This window comes from Mus musculus, chromosome 14 (assembly GCF_000001635.26).
Source record: "Mus musculus strain C57BL/6J chromosome 14, GRCm38.p6 C57BL/6J".
Taxonomy (NCBI): Eukaryota; Metazoa; Chordata; class Mammalia; order Rodentia; family Muridae; genus Mus; species Mus musculus.
This window is the reverse complement of record NC_000080.6, coordinates 11,007,273-11,031,815: the sequence shown is the minus strand read 5'-3', so window position 1 is coordinate 11,031,815 and position 24,543 is coordinate 11,007,273. Positions and strand designations below refer to the sequence as shown.

The 24,543-nt window shown below is 38.8% G+C and overlaps 1 protein-coding gene across 6 annotated transcripts in view; it reads left to right on the top strand.

Annotated features, from left to right (window-relative positions):
- The window catches only part of Fhit (fragile histidine triad gene), a 1,611,970-nt gene that overhangs the window by 130,246 nt on the left and 1,457,181 nt on the right, over nucleotides 1-24,543 (top strand). Inside the window, exon 3 of one of the 6 annotated variants that reach the window (NM_001360141.1) lies at nucleotides 21,860-21,925. The exons of the other annotated variants lie outside the window; for them this stretch is intronic. The gene's annotated coding sequence lies outside the window, so the exon portion shown is untranslated. The remainder of the gene's footprint in view (nucleotides 1-21,859; nucleotides 21,926-24,543) is intronic. 6 annotated transcript variants of the gene reach the window in all.

The window sequence follows — 24,543 nt, the reverse complement described above, 5'->3', positions numbered from 1 at the left end:
TGGCCCTGGGCTTTTTTTGGTGATGGTGGTGGTGAGAGTTTTAATGACTGGTTCTATTTTACTAGGGGTTATAAGACTGCTTAAATTGCTTATCTGATCTTGATTTAACTTTGGTTAGTGGTATGTATCAGCCAAAGTATCCAGTTATTTTAGATTTTCTAATTTGGTAGAGTACATGTTTTTAAATTCTGTCTTTATGATTTTCTGTTTTCTCAGTGTCTGTATGTCCCCCTTGTTGTTTCTGATTTTATTCATCTGAATATTCTCCCTCTGCCTTTGTTAATTTGGATTAAGGTTTGTCAATCTTGTTGATTTTCTCAAAGAATAAGGTCTTTGTTTCATTGATTGTTTGTGGTGTTGTTTTTGTCCTTTCTATTTTATTGACTTCAGCACTGAGTTTGATTGTTCTTTGCCATCTCTTTCTTTTCGGTGTGTGTATGTTTTTTTTTTTTTTTTCTTTTTATTCTAGAGTGTTCAGGTGTGCTGTTAAGTTACTAACATGAGATCTCTCCAGCATTTTTTGGTAGGATCTTAGGGTATGAAATTACCTCTTAGAACTGCCTTCATTGTGTCCCATAAGTTTTGGAATGTTGTGTTCATTTTCATTCAATTCCAGAAAGACTTTAATTTCTGTCTTGATCCATTTTTCATTTAATAATGAGTTCTTCAGTTTACATGGGTTTATAAGATTTCTTGTTGTTTATGTCCAGCTTCAATAAGCAGTGGTCATTGGAACACAAAGAGTTATTTTAATTTTCTGTGTCTATGAAGACTTGCTTGTGATCCTACCTTTTTTGACCTCTTCTTCCTTCCGTTGTTTGTTTGTTTGTTTTCTCCCTTCCTTCTTTTTTTGTGATGACTTTGGAAACAGTGTTTTGCTCCATACCCCAGGCTAGTTGAACCTTCCCTCTGCTGTCCCAGATACTTCACACTTGCAGCAGCCACCCTCTTTCCCCTCTAAAATGCTAGGAGTTACAGGCGTACACTATGATACATAGCTGCCACGCTCCCCTCCTGTTATTCACCAGCTTAATATTTTCATGTTAACGATTTACCATTTAGTAAAATAGCTGATAACTTTCTAAGACATTTGGTAAATATGTGTCTCAACATTGAAGGTAGGGTTAGCTTTGTAGAAATGTCAAGAGAGGATGCACTAGCTCTTCTACAATTATTGATTTGTTGTTGGATGAATATTTTTCTGTAGTCTGTGGTTCAAATATAATTTTTACTTTGCTTGAGGACGTGACTTGTTGATTGCCTTTTCAAAATGACCATCTAATATAAAAAAGACTTCGAGAGTTTATATCCTTAAGATATGTTTGAATATAATATTATATACTTATTGACTCTTTTCTATGAAAGTTCAACATCCTATGAGTTTTATAAGTAACTCTTAGTGCTATGAAATCTTTAAGACATTTTTTAGTTTGCTTTTATTATTTTTAGAGGTGACAGAGCCCAACATTTAACCTAGAAGCTTTGAGTTCTTAGCCGTCCTTTGTAAGCCAGAAGCCATACTTCATTAGTCAGCCTTCTTCAGAGACTGGAAACAGCTCAAAGAGATTTATATGGAGAAGTTGATTTAAGTAATTATGGATGCTGAGAATTCCTGGAGATCCAAGGGAACCAGGCGTCTAATTTCCACAGTCTGGAGGCTTGAGAATGAGGAATAGCAGGGGCAAGAGTTCTCATCCAGGTACAAAGCCTAAAAAGACAAGTCTAAGTTCTAGTCCCAAAGTCAGAGAAGACCAGTGTTCTGCCACAGAACAGATATCACACTCTTTTTCTCGGTCCCTTTGTTCTCAGATGATGCTTCCTCAGTCAGAATGCACCAAATCCAAAACCTTCTATAAGCACTTCTATAAATCCAAAATCTTCTATAAGCACCTTCCAAGATATCCTCAGAAGTAATGTTTTCCCAGCTCTCTGTACATCTTTCAGTTCACTCTTATTGACACATAATGAGTAGTCATCTCAGTACTTGTAAGAAGTTAAGCTCTCATGAGTGACCATGTTGATCATCCATGACCCAGTGAGGAGAGCCAGTTCCAAAAAAGTATGTTGGGGCATCACTGCAGTGGATACTGGTAAGTTGAAGCCATCATTTGATTAAATGTAAAAACAGATATAAATCTGGGAGCACCAACTTGTATGGCCTCCAAAGGGTGGAATGAAGCTTCCCAGTGAGAAGTCTTTCCTGATCACTGTTTCTTACTCTTGATTGCCTGTTTCAAAACTGGTAAATTTTTATTTCTCGTATATTAATAGGTCTGGCATGATTATGAACAAAATTATCATTAATGATCTAGATTAAAGTCTTCTTGTTAATGGGTTGTTTAAGATGCTGGTGTAAATAATAGGACTGAATAGTAACCAAACAGTACCATGGAGAACTAAGTATATAAAACTATAAATTTCTGTACTTTGCATTTAATTTTTGAATTGCCATTATAGGAGGTGCAATGAACTCTATAAATGTGGTAATTGATATAGGGAATTAATTTTTTTCTCAGAGTTATAAGTGATAGAGCTAAGGACAGAGCCTATATAATCTGGAGCTGAAAGAGCTATCTGTAACTTTAAAGGTGTACAGTGGACTATACCAACAAATGATATATCTGCGTACAGATGCCAACCAGCATGGACCAGAAACTTTTCCCTCTTTTGGCTCCAGAGAGAGGGTGACCTGCAGATGGTTTGAGTTCAAATTCTAGGCCCCCAAACCAGGCTCATCTCTCTTAGCTGCAGTTCCAAGGGAATAAGAGCCTTCCTTGCTGTGAGTATTTCTTAAACTGCAGGTGCTGTCCACTGAGGCCAACTTTCCTGGGAATCTTCAGGAAATAGAAATAAGCAGGGGAAAATGAGCAGTAATTACCTGGCATTAAGCTGAGACCTTTTTGTGTGAAAGGCATGCAAAGATAGGTCTTTCAGTGACTTAATGAGCCTTATCACAGGCCTTCAGCTTTGCTGAATAGATTTGGAGGTAATAAAACATCAGACCCTGCTTTCCAACCAAATTATACTACAACATTATTTTGAAAGACCTTCGGAACAAGTGGCTGAAATCCGCCCCCCCCCCCCATCCTTCTTGAAGATAAACTTAATCTCTCCTTATTAATAAGAACCCAGGGTAATTTCAAATGATGACTAGTAAATAAAATTATTTAATGAAATGAAATAGAATCTGATTTGTAAAAATGAACTCAAAGAAACACTGCATCCTGTGTGACAGTCATAGCTGTGTCTTCATCCAGCAAACATTTTGTGGTCTCTCCTTACTAGAGACAGGCACGGAGCTTGTACCATGATGCTGAGAACAAGCTAGAGGGAACCTGGTCAGTGAGCAAGTGTACAGACAAAGAAAATACACTGGGAGTTTTTGGAAAGCACTATGAAGGAAGTAGTAGGGAGTCATGTTGGGAAGTAGCAACCTATGCTAGCTACAATGGGGAAAAGCTGAATGGTCATTTAGCACTGAGACCACCTTGGGTGTTTACACAGGATAAAAGGAAGCATCCACAGATGTTCATGCCTATGGAGGAAAAGTGATACATGAGTCTTTCTGTGTTGTTCCAGATCACAGCCTCGCTACGGTTTCTAGGGTCAGCCAGGGACTTTGTACTATAGACTATAGAGACAGTCTTTGCTAAGTGTATATTTACTCTTCCAAATTAATTTCTGGCATTGTGTCTCATGGCTCATTTGTTACAAACGTAAGATGACTTTAATTAATGCAGGACAAATTCCAGGACAGGGATGTGTCCTGTTTTCTACTCCATGGTACATGCCCCTTGGTCTTGCAAACTTTATATGCCTCAGTACAGGGGCACACCAGGGCCATGAAGTGGGAGTGGGTGTGTAGGGGAGTGAGGGGGGGAGGGTATGGGGGACTTTTGGGATAGCATTTGAAATGTAAATGAAGAAAATACCTAATTTTTAAAAGAAAGAGAAAAAAACAACAAACTATTGGGAGGTTCCTTTAAAGTTGGCTTATTTTTTTTAAAAATTATGTGGTAAATCTAATTTAAATGCAATTTTTGTTCAATGATTCATGATGACACTCATTTATTTAGTAACACCTGACATTTTGTACCCAAGATATTCAATTTGCCCATGGAGATTGTTTCTGTTAAGTAAAATTGTATTTGAGGATATAAACCTTCTTCTCCCATGTTTGAGGCCAATCTTCTAGTTTCTAATCCTTGCTTGACACTAAGAATGACCCCTAAGCAAGGGCAGTATGATGAGTGTGTTGCTAATATGTATCAGGGAAAATGGCAGAGGCCGCTATGCAACTTTATGGCCTCAAATCATGGCACCTGCTTCATGACCTGTTGGACTTGTGGGAGGTACTCAGTGTTCCCATCTTTAAATTGATACCTACTCTGTTTCACTGATACCCCCACAGGAGCCATAGCAACCACCTCCCATATGAGAGCATGAATTTTAAATGCACCTTTTAATTTTAGTATTAATGCTATTATTAATAGTTGAAGAAATGAAGTGTGACTTCCAATAGTCATGACTACAGTACTCACCCTGATTAATTGCATGGTTTCCAATGCAGCTAATGAGTTCAGCCCTTCATGTGGCGCTGTGTGCGAGGGCATTCACAAAGTAGCAGGCTAGCAGAAGCTTTCCTGCAGCACATTGTTTTTGCTTCAACATATGAGGGAAAGAAAACTACATGCAAATACTAAAAGCAACATAATTGTATTATGCAGCAGCTTACAAAATTTGCATGAATTTATGAAAGCATTAGACTAGACTTCAAAACCCATTTACAACTTATAAAAGGAAATTTAAGCTTATATCTCCCCTACTCCAGGACACTATGCTCATTCTCCTTTGTTACTGCAGGGATATCTTTGAGAACACTAGGAAAACTGATGGATCATTGACCTTTTACCTTGTTCCTGTAAGGAAATTGCAGGATTTTCTTCAGTCACACCTCAAATCTGGGAATTTCGAGAAGGGGCAGGTTTGTGATGCCAGGAAGTTTGGCAGACGTTCATAGCCTGTTTATGAGCTTACATTGGTCTTGAAGAAAAATGCCTCATGGATGCGTTTAGAATTTAGGTATTGCATTATTTTTGCATCTTATTTATCTTATTACAAATGTGTTGATACAGGGCCTAGAGAGATGGCCCAGAAACTAAGAACACTTGGTGCTCTGGCAAGGGATTAGTGTTCAATTCACAGCAGCCATATGTGGTTGTAACTGCTGTTCCAGGGGATCCTATGTCCTCTTCTGACCTCCATGGTATTAGGCATGAATACATTGTGTAGACACACATATAGCCAAAACATTCATACATATAAATAAGTAAATCTTGAACAGTTAAAACAAAACAACAAAATATGTTTAATGCACTTCTTTTCAGGACTCCATGATTTACGTAGGCATGAAGACCAGATAGACCTGTTCTCTAACCTGTGTGAACTCACAGGAAGCCATTTTCTTGCCATCACTGTTTGAATGTCTCAAAGCATTGTTAAGACCAAGATTAGTAAATAGCTTATCTATCTATTTGCATGAAAACCACAAAGTTAATCAGATTGGGGACTGGAGTCATAACTTATAGGAGTCACATTTTATTTCTCCAAATATTAATAATAATGTTAATATTAAATTTAAAAGTGGGCTTTGAATTTATACATGAGTGGTGGTTGCTATGGCTCCAATAGGGTGTAGTGAAACAAGGTAGGTATCAATTTAATGATGAGAGCACAGACAAGGTGACTAAAGTCCAACATCTCACAATGCCATGATTTCAGCCCAGAAAGTTGTATTCGAGCTATTATCATCTTCCCGGATAACGCTACTCTCATCCTGAGAGTGCCTGCTGAGGGGTTGTATTTAGCATCAAGAATAGAACTAAATCACTCATTTACTTAATTACTAACACTTGAATTTATGTACCTACAATACCCATCATGCTCATGAATATTATTTGAATTGAGTAAAATTGTGTTTGGCAAAGTTAAAGCCCACCCTCTCATGCTTGAAGCATATCTTTCTCATGGCTATATCTTATCACTGAACAAAAGAGCTCAATAGTTCTGACTGAAAAAAAAAATAGGTGATTTGTTGATGTAAAACCAAAGAAGTTCACAAATAGATGGAAATGGAGTATGTTGATGTACCCATAATGAGTTTGTTGGAGTAAATTCTTATTCTTAATGGAAATACTTTTTAAACCATGAATTGAAGGGAAGCCATTGGGACCAGATGTTGTTGGGCCTCAAGTTGTAAGCTTACGACCTTAAACTGTGTTACAAATATTGAGGCTTTAGTGCAGGTCAAAGTTCCCAGCCCCTTCAGAGCTCATAGGTCCCAGGGATGGGGCAAAGGACAGGGTGTGTTCCATTTTTCGCTAGGACTAGCAGGGCAGAGAGGCAAGACTCTTCTGTATGCATCATGATTTTACTCTCAAGTGTAAATAAAACCCACATCCAGCAGCTTTGCATCGATGTGAAGGGAACCAGTGTCCAAAGCAGGTATATGACATTCACAGCTGACTGCATAATGGTAAGGAGGAAGGTGATGGAGATGGAACCACTAACTGATGGTTTTCTTCCCGTGTCAATGCCAAATTCTAGACCAGATACTTATATAAATTATAATCTCTATGAGTGAATGAGGATGTTGACATTACATAATTTGGCCCATGACTAACAGAATTGAAATTGTCAACCTGGAATTAGAACCCAGATCTGATCAGGCTCAAAGTATAGACTTGTGGCTACCAATGGTCACACTAGGGCAAAGGCTGTTAGTAAGTGTTGTTATTGATAGTATCTTAGTACATGTTAAGCAGAATTTTAAATTGTCCATTTATTTTCTCCATTATCTATAAGCCAGATATTAAAACATTTGTTGCTAGGCTTTAATTGGTTGAGAAATCTGTGTATCTCTTGACCAGCATTTTTTGGGTTCTAAACATTCAGGCACCACAATAATAATAAAGTTGATACAGTATAGGGAATGGAAAGAGACAGGTGGAAAGACTGCTCATGGACTCAAAGCTTTTCTTTGTGCCCACTAGCATTAACTCTGCAATAAGTCCTTATTGCCGTAGTGAAGAAGAGTCCTATTTGTCTTCTCATATCTCTACAGTATCATTTCTCTGGCTTGTTCTCTGGTTATTCTGATATAGAAGACTATCCAGCCTAAAGAACTTGTCCTCTGGGTTAGGGACACATGCTCAGGAGGCTGGGGTCAAATGTGGTATATGCTAATTATCTGAAATATAACTAGGGTTATTGTTTAACTTTTATATGTTTGATTCATTAATTTATCAAATGTTTTTAAAACAGCTCCTACAATCCTGTGTGTGTTAAAGCTGTGGTTATAGCAACACAGTAAAGTACACATGGACCTGGTTCTTACAGCTCATGAACCTCACAGCTTGAGATACAGTTGTCAAAAGATAAATGAGCTTATGATGACCTTAGTGACAGAGAGGTATTGGTGTTGTGGGATCATAGAAAGGGAATTGACCAAGACTCAGGCTACATGGTTATTAGTTAATGAGTGAATGCACTCAGCATGGTGCTTTGTGTATCCTAATTGCTTAGTGATGGTATCTGTTGTTATTATGATGTCTGATTCCTGAAAGAACTATAGATGCAAATATACTTAGTAGAAAGTAATTAATAAAGTTGACTCTCATCAGTATTTGGATTTTATATGAATACTTTAATCCCTTTGACCTTCTTTATTTTACTTAGAAATGGAGGCATTATGGTTAATTGAAAGAATTGTTTAAATATATGCCAGTAAGTGCCAAGATGTAAAGGCAAGTATTACACTGCTTTGTGTGATGACCAGAGTTCCATCCCACAATGTGGGTTATACAAATTGTCCTCTGACCTCCACACTCAAGCTATGGAAATCTCATCCCAAAATATATAAGCACAATAAAAAGATTTAAATGTTGATTTATAAGTTGTTCATGTCACACTAGATGGCCACAAGGACATCACTGGTTGGCATTGCGATTATTAATAACAACAAAAAATAGGACCTGAATTTGGATGGCTATTTGTAGAAGACACTACATGGAATTAGAAGGAGGTTATGGTAACTGGATATCATCAAAATATATTGTATAAATACATGATACCTTCAAACAATTAAAAAAATAATTATTTACAAAACTGGTCAGTAAGACAGATATTTAGCATGGTCATTTTGTTTTATATTGGTGCCAAGATAAAGTGAAACAGAGGCAATTTGAAGCCTGGGCCTTTGGGGATTGTTTATTTGGTAGGTTTTGATTCATAGTCTCATTAACGCCTCATCAACCTCTTGACCATTAGTCTGGGCAGGTAGCTCTGCACAGGGATCTTCATTCCCCGGGCAGCTGAGATAGGGTCGTCCTAATGATGATTGATCTAAGTGTCTTGGTAACTGCTAGTCCCCAAATATAAAGCACTGTGCATATCTAAACAAGTCCTCATCACTTTCAGCCTGTGTGCAATTTAGCAGCAAGAGATTTCATATCTCACAGCATTTGATGGTCCCACTTAATTAGGATCTGCTTCCTAATCAAGTCAACCAATGGCCGTAATGACTAAAGCAAACATGTTTGCCCCAGAAGGAAAGAAAATGAAAATATTGTAAGAGTTGTTGGGTAACAGAGACAGGACTGGAGCATTGTTTAGGGGGTGTGTCTCCTCATTACTGACTACAGAGCTACCCTACAGGTTAGGACCAGAGTTGGGCCACACAAGCAGGGGCCAAGGTGCAGAACAGGATATTAAAAATGTGTCTTCCTATGCTTGTCCCATTGCTTGACTTTTTCTTATTCTCAAGCATAGATGGTAAAAAATACATTGAGCCAGTGTTAGTACAGTGTTAAACAAATTGTTGCATCATAACAAAACTACTGAGATTACTCAGTATACATTCTCAAGTTATGTATTATATATGGTGAAGGACATGGTCTTTGAAGGCAGTAGAATCTTGATTGTACTACCTACTAACTATGATCTTAGAGCATCTTTGAGTCTGTATTGTCTGCAAAATGTCATGCAGATACTGGCAGGAGTTAAATGATGAGTGATGGCTGGATCCTGTGTGGGTTTTGTGGACTCAGTTTCTGACGTTTTCTGGCAAGAACTTATTCCTAAGATGAGACATCCCATATGACTCAAATTTGACTATAAAGGGAAAGATTCTATTTTTCTTCTTTGGACATCATAAGGTTTCAATAAATAATTTCTTTCTAGATCTGTGCTGGTAAGGCAGCCATTGCTGAAGTGGGCAAATGTTAAGCAGATATTTGGTAGTAGCTGTCAACATGGAGACTTTGAGAGTTAAAAATGCTCTTTCAACATGTCTTGCTTTAGAGCATTTTTAGAATTTTCATCATTGCCATCTTTCATCCCTACAGTTGTTGTGGCAGTTGGGAGGGTGGGAAAGCTTGGGTTTTGTTTTATTTTATTGTTTGAATTGCCTTTCATGTAGCTTTACCTTCATATAATCAACAAATACACACTGGTACCTGCAATGTTCCTCATGATGTGCTCTTCCCAGTAAACCAGAGCTCTGTGTACACAATGTTGCCTCAGGTGCTCCTCCAACTGTAGCTTAAGGTTCTGAGAGGACTGGGTAAGGTTGGTATTAAGAGTAATAAATATATCATACATGAAAAGCATTAGTGGTAAATGGTGAATACCAGTCTCAAATGTCAAACCCCAAATTCTTGCCACTGGACCCTATGATTTGCCTTGCTGAATATGGAGTTTGTGACAAATGTCAGAGATAGCCTGGTATAGCCATTCATTTCACATATCATGCTGAAGTTTAAGTGGACGAATGATATGCTTCAGGTAATCTCTCCTTAAGGGTAGCTATCAGTTTCTGATAAGGAAAGCTTGGATAGTTATAGCTTATTCTATAGTAATGTGATAATTGCTTTTTTTTTTTTTTTTTTTTTTAAACCTCATGTTGTCACAGACTGACTATAAAATGATTGTTTCAGGAGCCGTAGCTAAAAGCTACTGGAGAGCTTTAGGTTGGAAATCAGTGCTGCTTGCAGCCCAACCCCCATCCTAGCAGGAATTTAAAATGTAAGAATACAGTTCTATAGCTACACAACTACCAGCAAACACATTCAGCATTTGATAACATCCGCATTTCCTCCTAGAGCAAAAGACTTTTACTTTCTATCATCCAGCACTATCTTTCTGTGTTTAAGACCTTGATATCCCGCTGTTACAGGAGGCTGAGCCCAACCCACTCAAGCGAAGTGGCTGCATTTTGAGATGCAAAGGCTTCTCCCCCTGTGGAGTGGTGCCTGGTTTCATTGGTGGCTGCATTTTTATCAGAGCAGGTGGTGTGCTTGGTTTGAACTGGGCACTATTCTAGGCATAGGAACAAGCAGAACAGAGTATGCCTGTAAGCAGAGGGTGCTTCTATACTGTAGGGACAAAAGGAACATCCCCCTCTCCACTCTGAAGGTTCACTAATTGGAGTCGATGAAATAGACAATAGACAGTTTAACAGTAGAAAATATAAACAAATATGAAACATGCATCTACATGGTAGGGAACATTGAAAAGTATAATTGCTTGAGGAAATGAAAGAATTTGAATTTTATATATTGTTCTGAGCTGCAGAATGAAATAGGTGGTTAGGATATTTATAGGATGGTGGCCACAGGTTATGTAGGGTGAAGTGACTTGTTATACAGATAATCAGATCAGCCTTTAAAGGGATAGGGAATAGGCTGTGCCAGGTTCTCTCTGAGGGAGGTGGGCATTGATTCTTCTTCCCCTTTTCTGTGACATGAACTAATTTTCTCTGGAAAGAGAGTCAATGAAAATTACCTTCTACTGTAGGAACTGCTTTCAGGCAGATAAGGAAAACTGAGAAAGCCCTTCCCTATGTTTATGAGGAGAAAGGAGTTATAGTCAGCAAGTCAGATGGATCTTGATTTTCTTTTACTTTGAAGTACTCAGTATGCCAAAGTGCAATACTTTGGGATGTTATTTTCTGGTGGCCAACGTATTCTGCCAATAATGGTTAAGGAAAGAAAAGAAGGAGCAAGAAAGGAAGAAAACACTGAAGGGGAGAAATGGAAGAGTAAGTCACAGGGAGCTAATGTCACAAGGAATTATCAACGTGAGGCAGAGCAGAGAGGTGTGGAAGTGGGCCTGAGCTTCCGTGATCTAGGACTTCATCAGACATGAGGTTATAGAGTAGAAGCAGCCATATGTCTCCTTGAAGAAGAGGTCCCCCAGCTAGAGGGAGCAGAAGTGAAAAAATCTGGACATAGAAAGTACCAGCCTGAAAGTGTGAAGTACAGAGGCCTGTGAGGCTGATGGACCAAGAGACAAGGGCAGGCAGCCTGAGGCATGGCTGAAGATACCTGTAAAGGAACTTTTGAGGTTTTACTATGTATGACATGGGAAAGTACTGATAGCCCTTGAACAAATAGGGATGTGATCTGACTTACATTTTCATAGGCTCCTGAGTAGGATATACAATCAGGGGTCCAGCAAAAGATGAGGCTCGTAAAGATTCTTAAAGTCCTTCCAACGAGACTTGGTAGTGGTTTGATTTGGAGAGTTCTGGTAGAGTTGATGTGAAGTGCTTGTATTCTGTTAACATTTTTGGAGGCTGGACTGAAGGAATTTCCTTTATTCTTTCCCTCCCTCCCTCCCTCCTTCCCTCCCCTCCCCCTCTTTCTTTCTCTTTCTTTCTTTCTTTCTTTCTTTCTTTCTTTCTTTCTTTCTTTCTTTCTTTCTTTCTTTCTTCCTTCCTTCCTTCCTTCCTTCCTTCCTTCCTTCCTTCCTTCCTTTCTTTCTTTCTTTCTTTCTTTCTTTCTTTCTTTCTTTCTTTCTATCTTTTTCCTTTTCCTTTTCTTTCTTTCTTTTCTTTTCTTTTTTTTTTTTTTTTTTGAGACAGGGTTTCTTTGTATAGTCCTGGCTGTCCTGGAACTCACTCTGTAGACCAGGCTGGCTCAAACTCAGAAATATGCCTGCCTCTACCTCCCAAGTGCTGGGATTAAAGGTGTGTGCCACCACTGCCCGGCTTTGGACTGAAGGAATTTACTGATGGACTCCAAGTCATCAGTGTTGTTGTGAACACTGGAAGACCACAAAGGTCATTTGTCAGCAGTGTGGTTTGTAGGTTCAGACACATGTCTGTGTAGAAGAATAAGGAACATGGAGGGAATTGACTTTTTTATATCAGAGGCTATGTGGAAATGACTTATTATACATACTCAGATTTGAATGTGGGTGGGATCCAAAAATGTGTCCTCCCTCTCACGCTTATCCAGCTCCTTTCCACACACTTGCCACACCCCTTTATAAGATGTACACTGGGAGAGATAAATCCTTTACAACCTAGTATGAGTTTGAATGTATATCCTACTTTTCTACGTATGTTAGTCTTAGTAGGAACTTTAACGCAACAATAGATTTCATTTCTTATACTGACATTACTTTCTGGCATGCTTGCTAGAAAACCATACTGAAAATCTGCATAAAGTTGGTTTGGTTTCAGGTTTAGTAAGAAAAGAAAAACTTAATCATATCTGCTATTCTAGGGTCTAGGAAAGGTATATCATACATGCTTAGTGTTTGAACACCCAGTACTGTATAACACACATTCACACACACAGACATACACAGAAACATAGACACACAGACACAGACACACACATATATGTGCAAATGCCTGATACACACATACAGTTAAAAAAATAGTAAAACTGAAAAAAGAAATAAAAATCTAATTGATTTTATAATTCATACTGGAAAATTAATTTTTCTATGAGTAGAATGAAACTATTCTAAATTAGTTATCAATAAAGGTAAATTTAGCTACTTGTCAGTTTAAAAAATCTAAAAGGATGATTTATTTCAGTTCTTGATATTAGTACTAAGAATCCCAACATATGTGCAAATATATGTATATATGAAAATCTATTGTTTGTATAGGGTTTATACATATGGAGGTACCGTGTATATGAAATACATAGTAATTTTATGGTCAGGTTTTCATTATTGTTATTATTACTCTTACAGTCATGCATGTGTGGGAGTAGGTGCACACTGAGTGCCGGTGCCCCCAGAGACTAGAGGTGTAAGATAGCCCTGGAGCTTGAGTTATAGGTGGTTGTCAGCTGGGTTGTGGGTGCTGGGAATTAAACTTGGGTCTCCTGGAAGAGCAGTAAGTACCCTTAACTGACACACCATTTCTCAAGTGCTGGCAATTTAACCCCCTAGTTGTGGTTAGTGGTCCTCCAGTTACAGGGATCTGGAAGAAGCAGAAAATGAGGTCACCAGTTTCCATTTGGCTTGGGCCAGCATGCCTGCTGGATGCTCCCTTTAGAAAAACAGACTTGCAAAGGTTTGTGCCAGCCAGATGCTTCTGTTTCCTCCACTTCTGTCTATTCAAGCCCTTCTGTGTAGGAGCTCATGGGAAGAGTGGAAGCACAAAGGGAGCTAATGCTAAGTGCGCTGCACACCAGTACCACACCACCTTTCTTATTGTACCCTGATGCCTTTGTACAGCAGTTCACATTCATTTACATAAATTAATTTGTGGAAACAATTTGTAGACTGCCACCATGAATAGAAGACTATTAATGTTTATCAAAAATGGAAACTGATAATATAAGGTGAAAATAAAATTCTACTTACTACTTACATACTAAGTTCCATATTTGTAAGTGGAAGAGGTTTTATCTTTCATGATTTAGAACTAGGCAGGAAGAAACCCTCTCAAAAAGTAAAATTAAAAACAATCATAATTTATTTTTATTTTATATACATTGGTGTTTTGCCTGCATATATGTCTATCTGTGTGGATGTGTGAAGCTCTGGAATTGGAATTATAGACAGTTATGAGCTGCCCTGTAGGGGATAGGAATTGAACCTGTGTCCACTTGAAAGAACAGCCAGTGCTTTTAATTGCTGAGCCATCTCTGTCATTTTCAGGAAAATGACACCCAGTAAAATCCAAGCCTCAAAAGCACAGTGTCACCCCCCAGCACTTCCCAGCATTGAGTCCTGGCTGAATACCCCAGAGGCAGAAGAGAAGCCAGGCTCTCTCCAGACTAGACAGGTTTTCCTCCACTCTCTGCACTTGTTGGAGCTCCATGTCAACTTGTTCCCTTCCTCTTTGATCTCTGTGTGGCCCCAGCTTGGCATTGCTTTAAGCAACCATAGTACACTTAGTTCAGTCCTGCCCACCTACATTCCAGGTCATCTGTCACACTGCCACTAGGAAGTTCCTCTGTGCAAAAATTGAAATTGGTCCCTAGGAGCACTGACCTTGGCATACCGGAGAGATCATCTTTGTCAGATTGTGGCAGGATCTTTATGCTTCTGTCACACAGTCAATTAGACATTTGTAAGGTGGAGGCATTATTAGTGTCTCAGGCAGATGGTGAAATGTTACTCCATCCTTCTGTGCCTGCTTTAACTTCCTTGAACATCATTTCAGGGGTGTTCTTTACAAATTGCGGTTTATTTGGTAAAGATTTAAAGCCCTGAGGGTTGGTGAGAAGCTGTTGCTTATGAGCACATCTCCTTTGTCTGTCAGCTGTGCAAAGGGCACTCTGATTAATACTGATGTCACTTCATGCACACTTAAGTGTAGTGACTTCCCCCTGCAGACACACAGGTGCAGTGACGTCCCCGTTCACATAGACAGACATAGTAACTTCTACCTGCACACACACAAGCACAATGGCTTCCCCCTGTACACACAAGTGCAGTGATTTCACCCCTCCCCCAAAGTATAGTGAAGTCATGTTTCTTCAGTATCATTTTAGAATTAGAGAACCTTGGAAGGCCATTTCCATGCAGTCCTTTGAAGAAGCTTCAATGGACACTGAGGCAGGGGGAGAGATTACTTGTGTTGGCTTACCTGAGGAAGGTGATGCAAAATTCCTTTCCCAGCATTCTAAAGGGCTACTTCAAAAGAGAGGAGACATCCAGGTCAGACTGTACTTGATGAGTAGATGTGCTATTTGAGAGGTGAGCTTGGCATTGCACACATTAACAAACAAACAAGCACTTCTTGTGTTTATGTACCACAGGGTCCCAGGGGGCTTTCCAGACCAGGAAGTTTCAGTGAGACTTTTAGAAGTGAAAGTTTGAGGTCAGTCCCAGCAGTTTCTCTCACTGGCTTTGGCATGTCACATAAGTTTTCTTTCTTTTTATTTATTTTTTTTATTACGTATTTTCCTCAATTACATTACCAATGCTATCCCAAAAGTCCTCCCTGCCCCCCACTCCCCTACCCGCCCATTCCCATTTTTTGGCCCTGGCGTTCCCCTGTACTGGGGCATATAAAGTTTGCCTGTCCAATGGGCCTCTCTTTCCAGTGATGGCTGACTAGGACATCTTCTGATACATATGCAGCTAGAGTCAAGAGCTCCAGGGTACTGGTTAGTTCATAATGTTGTTCCACCTATAGGGTTGCAGATCCCTTTAGCTCCTTGGTAATTTCTCTAGCTCCTCCATTGGGGGCCCTGTGATCCATCCAATAGCTGACTGTGATCATCCACTTCTGTGTTTGCTAGGCCCCGGCCTAGTCTCACAAGAGACAGCTATATCACGGTCCTTGCAATAAACTCTTGCTAGTGTATGCAATGGTGTCATCGTTTGGAGGCTAATTATGGAATGGATCCCTGGATATGGCAGTCTCTAGATGGTCCATCCTTTTGTCTCAGCTCCAAACTTTGTCTCTGTAACTCCTTCCATGGGTGATTGTTTCCAATTCTAAGAAGGGGCAAAGTGTCCATACTTTGGTCTTCGTTCTTCTTCAGTTTCATATGTTTTGCAAATTGTACCTTATATCTCGCTATACTAAGTTTCTGGGCTAATATCCACTTATCAGTAGGTACATATCATTTGAGTTCTTTTGTGATTGGGTTACCTCACTCAGGATGATGCCCTCCAGGGCCAACCATTTGCCTAGGAATTTCATAAATTCATTCTTTTTAATAGCTGAGTAGTACTCCATTGTGTAAATGTACCACATTTTCTGTATCCATTCCTCTGTTGAGGGGCATCTGGGTTCTTTCCAGCTTCTGGCTATTATAAATGAGGCTGCTATGAACATAGTGGAGCATGTGTCCTTCTTACTGGTTGGGACATCTTCTGGATATATGCCCAGGAGAGGTATTGCTGGATCCTCCGGTAGTACTATGTCCAATTTTCTGAGGAACCGCCAGACTGATTTCCAGAGTTGTTGTACAAGCTTGCAATCCCACCAACAATGGAGGAGTGTTCCTCTTTCTCCACATCCTTGCCAGCATCTGCTGTCACCTGAATTTTTGATCTTAGCCATTCTGACTGGTGTGAGATGGAATCTCAGGGTTGCTTTGATTTGCATTTCTCTGATGATTAAGGATGTTGAACATTTTTTCAGGTGCTTCTCAACAATTCGGTATTCCTCAGGTGAGAATTCTTTGTTTGCTCTGAACCCCATCTTTTAATGGGGTTATTTGATTTTATGGAGTCCACCCTCTTGAGTTCTTTATATATATTGGATATTAGTCCCCTATCTGATTTAAAATAGGTAAAGATCCTTTCCTAATCTGTTGGTGGCCTTTTTGTCTCATTGACAGTGTCTTTTGCCTTGCAGAAGCTTTGCAGTTTCATGAGGACCCATTTGTCAATTCTCGATCTTACAGCACAAGCCATTGCTGTTCTATTTAGGAATTTTTCCCCTGTGCCCATATCTTCGAGGCTTTTCCCCACTTTCTCCTCTATTAGTTTCAGTGTCTTTGGTTTTATGTGAAGTTCCTTGATCCACTTAGATTTGACCAGAGTACAAGGAGATAGGAATGGATTAATTCGCATTATTCTACATGATAACAACCAGTTGTGCCAGCACCATTTGTTGAAAATGCTGTCTTTCTTCCACTGGATGGTTTTAGCTCCCTTGTCGAAGATCAAATGACCATAGGTGTGTGGGTTCATTTCTGGGTCTTCAATTCTATTCCATTGTTCTACTTGTCAGTCACTATACCAGTACCATGCAGTTTTTATCACAATTGCTCTGTAGTAAAGCTTTAGGTCAGGCATGGTGATTCCACCAGAGGTTCTTTTATCCTTGAGAAGAGGTTTTGCTACCCTAGGTTTTTTGTTATTCCAGATGAATTTGCAGATTGCTCTTTCTAATTTGTTGAAGAATTTAGTTGGAATTTTGATGGGGATTGCATTGAATCTGTAGATTGCTTTTGGCAAGATAGCCATTTTTACAATGTTGAGCCTGCCAATCCATGAGCATGGGAGATCTTTTCATCTTCTGAGATCTTCTTTAATTTCTTTCTTCAGAGACTTGAAGTTTTTATCATACAGATCTTTCACTTCCTTAGTTCGAGTCACGCCAAGATATTTTATATTATTTGTGACTATTGAGAAGGGTGTTGTTTCCCTAATTTCTTTCTCAGCCTGTTTTTTCTTTGTGTAGAGAAAGGCCATTGACTTGTTTGAGTTAATTTTATATCCAGCTACTTCATTGAAGCTGTTTATCAGGTTTAGGAGTTCTCTGGTGGAATTTTTAGGATCACTTATATATACTATCATATCATCTGCAAAAAGTGATATTTTGACTTCATCTTTTCCAATTTGTATCCCCTTGATCTCCTTTTGTTGTCGAATTGCTCTGGCTAGGACTTCGAGTACAATGTTGAATAGGTAGGGAGAAAGTGGACAGCCTTGTCTAGTCCCTGATTTTAGTGGGATTGCTTCAAGCTTCTTACCCTTTACTTGGATGTTGGCTACTGGTTTGCTATAGATTGCTTTTATCATGGTTAGGTATGGGCCTTGAATTCCTGATCTTTCCAAGACTTTTATCATGAATGGGTGTTGGATCTTGTCGAATGCTCTTTCTGCATCTAATGAGATGATCATGTGGTTTTTGTCTTTGAGTTTGTTTATATAATGGATTACATTGATGGATTTTCGTATATTAAACCATCCTTGCATCCCTGGAATAAAACCTATTTGGTCAGGATGGATGATTGCTTTAATGTGTTCTTGGATTCGGTTATCGAGAAATTTATTGAGGATTTTTGCATCGATATTCATAAGGGAATTTGGTCTGAAGTTCTCTATCTTAGTTGGATCTTTCTGTGGTTTAGGTATCAGAGTAATTGTGGCTTCATAGAATGAGTTGGGTAGAGTACCTTCTACTTCTATTTTGTGGAATAGTTTGTGCAGAACTGGAATTAGATATTCTTTGAAGGTCTGGTAGAACTCTGCACTAAACCCATCTGGTCCTGGACTTTTTTTGGGTGGGAAACTATTAATGACTGCTTCTATTTCTTTAGGGGATATGGGACTGTTTAGATCATTAATTTGATCCTGATTTAACTTTGGTACCTGGTATCTGTCTAGAAATTTGTCCATTTCGTCCAGGTTTTCCAGTTTTGTTGAGTATAGCCTTTTGTAGAAGGATCTGATGGTGTTTTGGATTTCTTCAGGATCTGTTGTTATGTCTCTCTTTTCATTTCTGATTTTGTTAATTAGGATGTTGTCCCTGTGCCCTCTAGTGAGTCTAGCTAAGGGCTTATCTATCTTGTTGATTTTCTCAAAGAACCAACTCCTCATTTGGTTAATTCTTTGAATAGTTCTTCTTGTTTCCACTTGGTTGATTTCACCCCTGAGTTTGATTATTTCCTGCCATCTACTCCTCTTGGGTGAATTTGCTTCCTTTTTTTTCTAGAGCTTTTAGATGTGTTGTCAAGCTGCTAGTGTGTGCTCTCTCCAGTTTCTTCTTGGAGGCACTCAGAGCTATGGGTTTCCCTCTTAGAAATGCTTTTATTGTGTCCCATAGGTTTGGGTATTTTGTGGCTTTATTTTTATTAAACTCTAAAAAGTCTTTAATTTCTTTCTTTATTCCTTCCTTGACGAAGGTATCATTGAAAAGAGTGTTGTTCAGTTTCCACTTTCCCTTATATATGTTGTTATTGAAGATCAGCCTTAGGCCATGGTGGTCTGATAGGACACATAAGTTTTCTTATGTGGGCATGCGACAGGACCTCCTGGCTGAGCTGGTAGCAGACAGATCTGTTGGTAAATTCCTTCAATTTCTTTGATGGTGCTTGTTATGTGCAGTTAGAGAAAACTAAAGCCATCTACTGCCAACTGGACATAAAGTCTATAAGCCCATCTTCACAGCCCTCATTTTTAGTGAGTATACATCATGTGTTGGGCATTGTGCTAAATTCTTCCATGATGTTTCCGTTTACTATTGTAAGGTCCCTTTAGGCCGGTGTTCTCAACCTGTGGATCAGGACCCTTTCACAGGAGCCACCTAAGGCCATCAGAAGACACAGATATTTACATTATGATTCATGACAGTAGCACAATTATAGTTGTGAAGTAGCAACAAAAAATGATTTTATGGTTGGGGTTTTCACAACACGAGGAACTTTATTAAAGGGTCACAGCATTGGGAAAGTTGAGAACCACTAGTCTAGGCAGATTCTCTTTAGTGTTTCAACTTTGCAGTTTCAAAGTGCTTTTCTGAGCCGTATCCCTGGCTTATAGATTGGAGTTCATAACTACTCCCAGATACTACCTCTTCAACTTTACACTGATCTTTTCTAAAATTCTATGTTTTGGTTACTACTACTTATTGGGAAAAAGGAAACCATTGGTCTTAAACCATTTTTGCATTATCATCAAAGAAACACGCACATATGACTATATGACCATATGGCCATATATGTACATGTATGTGTGCGTATGTACCTATATCCTCCATTGCAGAGGGGAGTGCACATCTATATAGGTACATATATATTTATTTTTAAAGATTATTTTGAGGCTCTCAGGCTGATAAGAATCTCCTTATTGTAAAGATTAATTTGATGTTGATTTCTTCTTGCCAAGAAGCTAAAGAATGCTCTTGAGTACAGATATTTCCCATGAAGCCAAGTACTATATTAAAAATAACTATATGTTGAAGCCCAGTACCATATTAAAAATAACTATATGTTTGCCATATATTAAGAACAATAACTGCATACAATTGTGCATACCTACTGCTTACAGATACTGGGTAATCATAGTGATTTGGTGATGGGTGATTGTCAGATCCATTGACAGCCTGTTAGGGCTATTGCGTCTACTTAAAAATGAGAGTCTTCAGGCTCACAGGGCTTATCTGAGAATTTCTATGTGTCAGTCTAGCTCCCAATTTGCTGCTGTGATTTCCTCTTCTGTACTGGCCTTGGATGTGCTTCCTCTCCCATGTCTGTTACAGGTTCTGCACTGCTATGTATCAACTCCCGCCCATTCTGTCACTTCCTCCCTCTTTCACCTTTGATATTATTGTCATTTTGACTCAGTATTTTGCCAATTAGTAACATGTTTAGAGTCACCAGGCTGGTACGGGTGGAGCTGAGTTGTCTCAGCCCTGCATGATTGGAAGACTCAGGTTTTATGAGACATATTTTCACTGAACTCAATAGATGTTCAGACTCCAAATTAATCAGCCTTTGTGTGTTTTATTGTTTGGGATTTGTTCAGCTAGTAAGCTGGAAGAAAATATTAATGGAATTATGGGTCATATAGCCCATTATTATTTATTACTATTCTTACATCATTGGTTTTTATTGTTAATCCTTTTTCATTGAGGCCTCATCAACAAAATTTATCAAAACACAATTTTGCATTTAACTCTAATCTCTGAGCATAATTATCATCTTACTGAACACTAAAAAATAAAATATATTTTTACAAGACTATTTATTTAAGTTATCTTCAAATAACTTTTTCAGTAGATACTTTATATGTTTGGTTTTTGTTATAGTACAAACAATGCTAAATAACTTGACCATAGCAAAAATTACTTTCCTGGAAATTCCATCAGAAAGCTTTCAACAACATAATTTCTTTATAACAAGAGCAAATTTTTATAAAAATGGTACATAAACACTTTAGAACAGCAGAACCTATAAGTTTTTCAAAATAGTTTCAATTACAACTTAAAGTTATAACATATATGAAAATGCTAATTATCAAAGAGACAGATGAAAGGAGGAAAGGGTAGAGGCCTAACTTCATTTGGTCCAGTTGGCTCTCAGACTATGATGCAGTAGTAGCTGGTGTTTGTGCCTGCTCAGCATCTAGGCTATCCTTCTGTGCAATAAGACATGTCCTGAGAGGAACTGCATCCCCTACCCTACCATAGCAATATCGGAACTGTCAAACAATTTATTCTCTCCTTGATAGAAAGGAGTTACAGAGACAAAGTTTGGAGCTGAGACAAAAGGATGGACCATCTAGAGACTACCATATACAGGGATCCAGCCCATAATCAGCCGCCAAACGCAGACACCATTGCATACACTAGTAAGATTTTGCTGAAAGGACCCTGATATAGCTGTCTCTTTTGAGACTATGCCGGGGCCTAGCAAATACAGAAGTGGATGATCACAGTCAGCTATTGGATGGCTCACAGGGCCCCAATGGAGGAGCTAGAGAAAGTACCCAAGGAGCTAAAGGGATCTGCAGTCCTATAGGTGGAACAACATTACAAACTAACCAGTACCCTGGAGCTCTTGACTCTAGCTGCATATGTATCAAAAGATGGCCTGGTCGGCCATCACTGGAAAGAGAGGCCCATTGGACTTGCAAACTTTATATGCCCCAGTACAGGGGAACACCAGGGCCAAAAAGTTGGAGTGGGTGGATAAGAGAGTGCGGGGGGGAGTGGGGGGGAGAGGGTGTCGGGGACTTTTGGGATAGCATTTGAAATGTAAATGAGGAAAATACCTAATTAAAAAAAGAAGAAGAAGAAGAAGAAGTGGTGTGTGACTGAAGCAAGCCTCATCTTTCTGTCTTCTTTGCCTCTTTCTTCCAGGAATCCCAATCTTAAAAACATTGATTCAGGGACAAGAAGTTGTTGCAAGTGATTCTTCTGATAGAGGTATCCTAAAGGACCACATTCGTTCCTGGGCTTCTGATTCCTGTGACTAAGTGTTTTCCTTAGCAGCACTTCAGTTTTCCCTGCACACAATCAGGCAATTCACTTTCTCTGTCTTTAAAACTCAGGAAAGTGCCTTAGGTTACTTGTCCTTTAAGAGCCTTAAATGGGTGAGAAGAGCAGTGTGTGGTTTGTGAGAAGCAGGATGATAAACAGAACAGCAGCTAACATTTTTTAATTATGTAACTTTATCTTAGGAAACATTTCCTGTAGCTCTTGATTCGGATGGATACCCATTTTCCAGACCAGGAACATCAGACTTAGAGGGAAATGGGCTTTGCTTGTGGTTATGCAGGAGCCACGCCAGGATTCGAATCTAAGAGTAATTTGCTATCTCAGACCCCTGTCCGCTGTTCTACCTTGTGGACAGGAGGTGTCCAAAGCACACAATCTTACAAGGACAATTTTCTGACTTAATAAGTTGTTTTTTAATCTCAAAAGTGTGGGCATTCTCCTTCTCTGTGTTCCATGATGAAAAACAAGCTGAAAAGGTGAATGTTTTTTCTTCCTTGTCTTCATGTGGTGAATTAGAATAATTATTGTTAGTTAAGGGATGCGAACGAAATGTCTTTATCAACCACCAAGTTGAACGGAGTTTCTCTTTTTAAAGCACAGACACAATGCCATCCTGACAGCCTGTGAGTGACAGAAAGAGAAGTGTTTTCCATGAAATGTAAATGCAGATGTTGCAAGCTTTCTAAAGCATAAATAGTAGGATTAAAAAGCTGGTGTGGGGTGGGAGTTCTACAGAGTGATGTCATTGGTGCCCTTTTATTCTTTTGTCTCCTGACAATGAAGTTATTTGGTACCTCCACATTTTTGTTTGACTTTAAAAGAGCAACAAAGAAAGGACTATGGACACACAGACAAGTTGTTGCTGCTGGCGATCAGACGGCAGAGGCACTCATATTTCAGGCTTATTTTGATTATCATTAACTGATCTTGGATATAAGAGTATAACTCCTCTTACCATGGTTATTGTCTCCACATTTATTTCAATTTTTGTCTTTTTATCTTCACGAGCACACAGATGAGGGCAAATACGTACACATTCAGGTAACATTCATGTACTTGTTTTCTCCTGGACTCACGGTGTACTGGGACTGAGGACAGTGGTGTTTGGCACTTGCCAGATTGCCTCAGTATTGAACATGGCTCAGGCATTCTAAAGCAAAGTTCTCTCCTTATCACTGATAAACGTTCCTGTGACTCTGAGGATACATTCACGTTCTGTATCAATTGTGAAGGCAGAAGCTTTGGGTAAAATTTTGCTGAGGTTTGCCTCACTCCACACAAGTAGTGGAAATACGCTTAAAAGGAACACAAGATGCAGCTTTAGGTAAAAGCAATAGCCCTTGACCCTTGGTGACAGCACCCTTTTAGACTTGTTGGCTCATTTTATCCTTGTAACATCCTAAAAAAAGGTATAGATGAAAATACAATTGCCATTTCAGATGAGAGAGCTGAGGTACAAAAAAATTCAAATAATATCCAAAGGCTACTTTATGATTCTCAGAACTTATAATTAATCAGTGTGATCTTCCTTCCTAACACTAAAGGCTGGCCTGACTTCATTAAGTTTTTATTCCCAATCCACACAAAAAACATGGAAAATGACAACATAATTTGGTATTGTTTCCAATGTGATCAGTCACTTTGACACTTGAGAAGAAGGTATCATTTTAGGATTAAAATTATCATATATTGAGCCTTATAAATTCCTCACAATATATTCATCTCATCATATACTAAAAAGGGAATTCTGTTGAATGTTGGACTAGCCTGTTAAGTTGCTTTTAGGCACCACTAATGTAGTCCAACCTTAATCCGTTTCTGCTTCTGTAACTATCTCTTGTGAGAGAGAATATTTAATTTATATTTGAATATTTCCAGGGAAATTAACTTATAGTTTAAAATGTAAAAGTCTAGCTTGTATTTGGAGAGTATTGTTGAAAGTTCTTAAATAAAGTCTCCCTTTTCATGACTTATACCTAGTGGCCATGCACAGATCATATGGGTCTGAATGCAGCAAGGCTCAGTGTATATTTACAGTGAGTCTCAGAACTGATTGTTGCTTTCTAGTCCCTCTGAATTCATCCTCTTTGAGCAGTCCTCTTTATATTTTCTGGATTATATTATTTAAAACATGTTATTGTTTTAAAATTGTGGTGAAATATGCACAAAACATATATGCATTCTACTGTTTTAACAAACTCAAGCATAAGGCAACACTAAGGCTTTAAGTGTATTCACATTATTAAGCAAATCTCACTCACTGTTACCTATCTACAGAACTATTTTATGTTCCTCAGCCAGATCTCTTGTCTGTCAAGGCTTCCCACTGACCCCTTCCTAGACTCTGTACAATGATAGATGTGGCAATTTTGTCTAAGTGGAACACTAGAATATGGCTGGATTATTTTATATAGTGTATTTTTGAGGTTTTTCAAGTTGTTATGTGTTAAAAATATTTTTAATAACCCATCAACTCCAAATTCTACTGTCCATGTACTTATAGCTATGGAGCAATCTCCTGGCATAAGGCCCACCTGCTGAGAGCC